Raw genomic sequence first — 7,377 nt, 5'->3', positions numbered from 1 at the left:
GCTGACTCATCTGCTCTCATCTTGGCTCCTTCCGTTTCCACCACCACTACCTCTTGTCCTCCTTTGCCTTCTGTTCCCTCATGCCTTCCACTCCTTTCTCTCTGTGGCTCTTTGTCTCGGACCCCACTTCCTTCTCCTGACTCCTCAGTTTCTTTAGCTCAAGTCCTTGAAAGGAAATGATAGATTTAGCCAATTGCTACATAATATAGCCACTCTGGCTGGTGGAGCTTGCACACCACACTTTTCTATAGTTTCCTGGCCTGCCTGGGGATTGGCTGCCCTGCTGATCCAACCAGCTGTGGCCATGGTAGCAGGATCATGTGGTGTAGAGCAGGTCAGCTCACTGGAAATAACCCTCAGAGGGAGGTGAGGTGGGGCTGCCAGGGGCTGTGTAACTGGAGGACAGTGTGCTCCACCTGTCTGTCACTGTTGCAGAGACTTCTGAAGATTCCATCCAGTGGGCGTCTCTCAGTGATGCTAGGGACCAGAAAGGCCATGGGGTTGGAGCAGCAACCAGTAACCATTTAACAAAAGAAGTCTGAACACACAGGAGACTGAACATCTGAGATGTCAGAGCCTTTAAAAACCAAGGGGACCAGTCAGGCAAAATCTCTCCCAGTCATCAATGGGGCATTTGAACCCTGCAGATCAGAGGAGAGGGAGAGCCCAGGCTGTGGCTTCTGCTCTAAGCAGGCAGATGATGAGAAGAGGCTGCTGGCTCAGGCCTCGGGTCTCCGGACGCTGTGCCGTCGTCTCTACGGTGAGATAATAGCAGCGCCCACGCCGGTTGCAGGAAGAACAGGTAAGAACAGGCATGGTGCTCCTGCCCACTTCCACACAGCAAATGCTCTGCGTGCTGAGCCTTTGTAAAGTGATTTTCATCCACATTAAGATTATTTTTATTTTGTTTTAACTTATTTTAAGATATTTAATAAGATGGTGATTATTTCTATTAGCCAGACCCTTCTCCCAGAAGAACAGATCTGAGCAGAGTGGGAAGTGGCTCAGAAAGTGACTTGGCCGAGAAAATAAACCTCAATCTGCAGGTCCATCCTTCCTCCTGTTTGCACCAACTAATCCTCCCAGCCCCGTTAGGGGCATATGGAAAAAGTAATAGCAAGAGTCACATTGAGAATTATTAATCCTCCGTTTTCAGCTATTCCAACGTAACGCTCTTCCTCCTGCGTCGCCTGAAGCCAAGTTGGCTGACCTCTGGGGTAGGACTTTTCCACTGCAGTGACAGCAGCATTCTCCTGGAGGAGGTCAGCCTCAGCTATGGGCAGGGCACAGTGTGGGGGCCAGAGGTTCCTCTCACTAGGCTACATAATGTCCTCTCCAGATGATAGTCACTGACGGGTGCTGGGGGGGATGGTGGGTGGGTGGCAGAAATACTGGCAGCAAAACTAACAGATCCTGGTGGTGGAAGAATTTTCTAGAAGGCTTGTTGGCAATACACACGTGGGAGATGGCCAGTCTGCCCCTTCCTACCAGCCTCAGATGCCCTCCTTTAGGGAGGGGATCTCTGAATCTTTACTCCCACTGCTAACCCTCTCCAAAGAAAAACATCTTCCACAGGACAGTCTCTTAATAAGCCTGGTCCCTTTCTTTTCTCTCTCTTTCCCTGAATCAGTCTCCACCCCTCTTTCCTTGTGCCTTCATATCCTCTGATTTTTAACTGAGTTGACTGGTCCGCAGGCCTAGCAGAGTCATAGCATACAAGAGCAGGACCTCTTCATGCATAAGGGAAGTCTGGGGTCCAGAGAGGAGAAGGAACTTGCCAAGGTTACACAGCAAGTAGTGACAGAAATGGGAAAAACCGGTATCTCCAGGTGGGGTCCCCATCCCAGTTTCTTTCCCCTGCAGGAGAGCGGCCCAGCGGAATTCCACGTGACACCACATCTGCCAGTGCCAGTGGGGATGAAGTCCAAGTAGAGAGGTCTGCGGTCAATTATTAACACTGGGTTGAACAAGGATAAATATGCTTGCTTGATGCAGGCCTTCTCAGAGCCTTTGATATCTTACGGTACACAGGGAATCTCCTGATTATGTTGGGGGAGGTGGCTAGGATATACAGTATTTTCAAAATTTATTTGACCTTTCTTTTTCCATGACCATCCTGCAGTCTAACATCCAGTGGAACACGTTGGAAGACCCCGTGCCACCTGATGCTGCCTCATGACCCAGCCCCAAGAACGGACACCCCTTTCAAACCATCTGCCCGGGAGAGGAGCAGCTCCTTTCAAGAGACTGGGCTGTGTTTCTGGAAACACAAGTATTCACGAAGCTGCAGCATAAAACAAATTCAAACTAACAAGATGCTCTTTCTCTTACCTTATCTGAGTTCCAGATCTCTACATTTAATGTAATGTTTCAGGATAGAAGGGGTGAGGAGAGAAAACATTTGCTCCTCCTCGGAGACTGTCTGCCACACTTTAGCCCAGAGAAAATTAAACCAGGGCTCCTTACACAGAAGTCCTGTGATGAGAGCAGAGAGCAAGTTCAAGGTTCCGGGCTGAGCCCAGGCTAACTGCACGCAGGCTTCGGAACAAAAATGCCTTGTAGCTATTATTTTCATGAGTCTCTGCCCATCCACACCCCCCTCCCATTCTTTTAATCTGCAGCTACTGAGAATCGGTATTTTTCTCACCTTTGCGATATGAGAAACAAGTTAATTAAAATCAATCCCAACTCCAGCCTCAGCGTCCCGGCTTTGCCCGCAGATCTATCAACAGTGTGTTTTGATAGCAGTGTGCGAAGGTGGCTATTCGGAGACACTGATAATTGCATTAATTTAGGAGGCATTAGCTAAGCCCTGCGATTAATTACACAGGCAGCAGACAGAACTGTAACCCGCCAGAGAGCCGGATGAAGAAAGCAGAAACCCCAGTTCCCTTTTATCCAGATCCAAACACCCCGGACACTCAAATAACCAGACCTACTTTCACCACTCACAGATGTTTCTAACGGGGACCCTGAGAGACAGTGAGACGGTGGAGGTCTTTCTGATCAGAGGGCTGTTGGGATGATGCTTGATCTAAGAGGAGTCCTCTGGACTCTACCTCTTTGCAAGCTGATCGTTTATGAAGGATGTTTGTAACATCTCATGGAATCAGAATTTCTAGTTAATTAGTTTTGATCCCATTTCTCCATTCATTAACCAGTCTGAGATAAACAGAAATGGGAAATTCTCTCTATCCCCATTTTTCACAATACACATGCACGCACAGATTAATGTATACACACATATTTTTCTTATGCATGTAAAGGCTACATGCAAGTAGATATAAACATAGACAGCAAAAAAACCGAAAACTACATGAAGACGTAGCCTGAAGAAAAAAATCTACATATAGAAAAGGCGGAGGAATATGTGGGGAGGTGGGGGGATATTTCTGTTTCTCCTGTCGTGGTCCCACGGCTCCCCTCTCTCCACCTGGGGAATCTTGACCCGTTTCTTAAAGTCCAACTCAAGAGCCTTGCTTCTTCTTGAGGCACTCACAATGCCTGGTCAGGATGTCCGAGTTCTGGGCCAGTGCTTGAAAAGTGCTTCAGGCAAGTTTTAGACATATTATCTAGCCCATAAATGAAATGTGAACAATACTAACTAAGGCCGGTGTCTGGCCAGGGTGTGGTTTCACATGGGCCGCTGGTGAGGGGGTTAACGCAGACCCACAGAGGAGACGTGAAACTGCTCAGGAGTGCTCACGACGGCCTGACTCCAGAGCCCCGGCTCTCTGCCCTCGTGCTGCCCGCCCCTCTGGGCAGAGACCCCAGTGCCCAGTGGGTAGAAAATGATTCTGTCCTGCCCAGGTTTTAAGGCCTGCTTTCCCCATGGAGCCCGGGAGATCCTCTGGGGATTATCTGGTTTAAGAATCTTCTTCTTTGGGTCCAGCTTGACCACTGGGTGTGGAAAGGAAGCAACTTTTATTTGTATTACTCAAGTAATATGTGAGTGTATTGTCATTATAAAAGATTCAAATGATCAGAAGTATGCCAGAAAATCCCAAATGGCCCTTTGACCATGCTCTGCTCCCTCTCTTCTCACTGGAGCTTACCACTGTCAGCAGTTTGATCCGTAACTCTGCACAACAGGCGATCATTCTTCTGCTCTTCTCCGTGCACATTTACGTCAGTCAGAATTTTGTCCTCACCATCATGCCATCCTCTGCGAGACGCTTCTTCACTTCATAACGTGCTCTAGAATCATTTCGTAGGGGCACATATACATCCACCTCCTTTTTCGGTGCATAACGTTCCAATTGTGCTTTGGCCTGACCACCTTATTTTACTTTATTTTATAAGATGGTCAGGCCACCTCTTTGTGAACACGTCCAAGTAGACTGCCAGGCTTAATTCTTCGAAGTGAAATTTTCAGGTGTTATGATCTGAGTTGTGTCCTCTCCCCCAAATTCATGTGTTGAAGTCCTAACCCCCAGCACCTCAGAATGTGAACCTATTGGAAATAGGGTCATTGCGGATGGAATTAGTCAGAATGAGGTCATTAGAGTGGGGCCGGATTCACCGACTAGTGTCCTTATAAAAAGAGGAAATGTGGACACAGAGGCCCACAGAGAGAATGCATGGGAAGAAAGCAGAGACTGGGGTGATGCTGCTACAAGCCGAGGTTGCCAAAGATGCCAGGAAACCACCGGGAGCTAGCAGACAGGCATGGAATCGATTTTCTCTCACAGCCCTCAGAAGGACCCAACCCTGCTGACACCTTGATCTTGGACTTCCAGCCTCCAGAACTGTGAAACAATAAATTTTTGTTGCTTAAACAGCTCAGTTGGTGGTACTTATTATGGCAGGCCTAGCAAACCATTATGCCAGGGGTGCACATTTCAGCTTGATATATAGTGCCAAATTGCTCCCCACCAAAATAACTCTGATGTCACAGTTCCAGGTACAGTGTGTAAGAATGGTGAGGGGCTTCAGACCCAGCAGGTGCCATATGCACATGCGTTACCAGCAGTAAAAGCATGGGACCAGCTTTCCACCTTTGTGATCCCACTTAGTGGAACCGAGTCTGTCCTGATTTCACATCTACCAACTTGGATTTTCTTAGCAATACTATCACAACCTTTCTGAGGTGAGGAAGGGGAAAATGCCTCACTGCAAGACAGTACAGACTAGGAGCCAAAGAGGGAATGCAGAAAGAGGAGTCCTGAGAGTCAGAGGACAGAGAACTTACTGCCAGCTGTCATGACCTATGGAGAAATGGGCCTTAGAGCTTGGGCACGACTGAAGCATTCTTTGTCCACTGGGCACTGGGGTCTCTCTGCCCAGAGGGGCGGGTGGCACGAGCGCTGAGAGCCAGGGCTCTGGAGTCAGGCCATCGTGAGTACCCGCACGTCGTTTCACGTCTCTGAGTCTCTGAACCAGGCTCTCCTCTGTGGGTCAGGGTTAAAACCTTCTCCAGGGGCCCGTGTGAAGCCACACCCTGGCCAGATGCCGGCCTTAGTGTTGTTCACGTACAAACTTGAAAGCTTCCTTCCACCATATCCTTGGGCTTATATTCGCCACCTCTGACGTGACTTTTTTAAAAAAGAAAGAAAAACAGAAGAAAGATGTTGGGGACAATGATGACAATCAGGACAGGCTGAAACTACTCTCTCTTCTCTGGCCCACGTGGGTTTAGTGTGGGGGTCACAGGCAGTGCTTTGAGCACCTTTCTTGTGTGCTTTGAGAGAATAACAGAAATGGTGATTAGCTCCAGAATCATGTAAAAGGTACTGAAGGTAAAGGCTGCCACGTATGCACTAAGATCTATGATTAATTACTACACTAAACTGCCAAGTCCACTCAACAGATGGCTCAGACTCTCCCTGTAGGGCGTTTCGGCCATAGGAATGTCAGTGGAAGTTGACGTGTCCAGTGGATAGCGGCTAATATCAAGGGCAGGACGTGGCCGAGGGTCTCATCAGCAAGTTGAGATTAGTTCTGTTTTCTGCCAAGCCATTGGAGAGAGAAGCATTGTGGAATCAAGTCTCTCTGCTTGCAAACGATAGAGATCAATTCACATTGGCTCAAGCAGTGGAGGGGGTTTACTGTCACTGTCATTTGGTCTCTGGCCCCTTCCATCTTTCAGCTCTGCTTTCTTCTGTGTCACTTCTGTCAGGCAGGCTCTTCTGCTGTGGCAGGAAGGAGCTCACCAATGAGTCTTGGTTTATATGCTCTGAGTAATTCCAGGAGAAATCGTAATTTCTTTTCCAAAAAGGATCTAAAATATGCTGGCTGGCCACCTGGAGCACATGACAACCCAGGCTTGGGGAGGGGAGGTGAGAGTGGGGGAGGGTGTTGGGGTATAAGGGGGCTAATAAATAACACTCCTCCTTTTCTCGTCTGAGGTCAGAACAACTGAGAGTTGGACATGGGGTCAGGCAGACAGAGCTCAAAACACCACAGCTATTCCTGCTAAAGTTCAGTTTGAGAATGCAGCTTCAGCGTTCAGCAGCAACGAACTTCTAAACGCTAAAATCCCAGAAAGAGCTGGCCCATCACAGGTAGAACTGGAAACCACAGGACTCGCCCTCAGGGCCCGGCCCTGTGAAATTATACCTTAGAAGAGAAAGGACTGCGTGTTTCCTGAGAGAGAAGCGAGAGGAAGAGGCCCAGCAGAGCCCCCCAGTTCCTTCCTTCAAAGCACCAAACAGGTAAGTCACTCCCTCTCCCTGGGGAGGAAAGGACGAGGGAGGGGCAGGGGTATTATGCTGGTGGAAGCCCCTCCCCTTGGAAACAAAAAGAGTAGAGACTAAGAGCCCCACTCTTTGCCCCATACAGATGGGGGCTCCTAAACAGGAAATCGGGGTGATGTCGAAAAAGATGTGGAATGGTCCCAGGGCTGACGCAGACAGCAGAAGTCTGCTTCAAACAGAAAAGGTGAAATGTCTTCACCCATTCTCTTCCCCAAGGTGCCAAATCATCCGTAGTAACGCCACGGTGTATACTCAACGTGTTTACATATGTAAATGAGGGTACATATTCCAATCTGACTTTGAGATAGTCAAGATCTCAGATTGTTTATAAAATCCTCTCTTGTGAAAAATTAAAAGGCAAAGCAGAATTGGCCATCAGTGTGGTCTGGGGTCAAGTGTGACCACAGGCAGCCTGGACTCAGTCCTGGACACAGACTCAAAAGCACTGGGCTCTGGCCAGCTCGCCTCTGCCAGCAGGGCGCCCCTGACAAGGACCTCCACCCTCCTGAATGTCCATCTTCCGTGCCTCCGATGATGAAGATTCTAACCCTGCTGGCCCAGCTGAGCTCAGAGTGTCGCGAGGGTCAAAGAGAAAAGAGGAAAAGCGCTTCTAATGATGATAGTGACAGTTAACATGTGAAGCACTTCCCATGTGCCAGGCACTGTTCTGGAGCTTCCTATG

The sequence above is a fragment of the Equus asinus genome, chromosome 28 (genome assembly GCF_041296235.1).
Source record: "Equus asinus isolate D_3611 breed Donkey chromosome 28, EquAss-T2T_v2, whole genome shotgun sequence".
NCBI classification, from domain to species: Eukaryota; Metazoa; Chordata; class Mammalia; order Perissodactyla; family Equidae; genus Equus; species Equus asinus.
Note: the sequence above shows the minus strand (reverse complement) of the source record.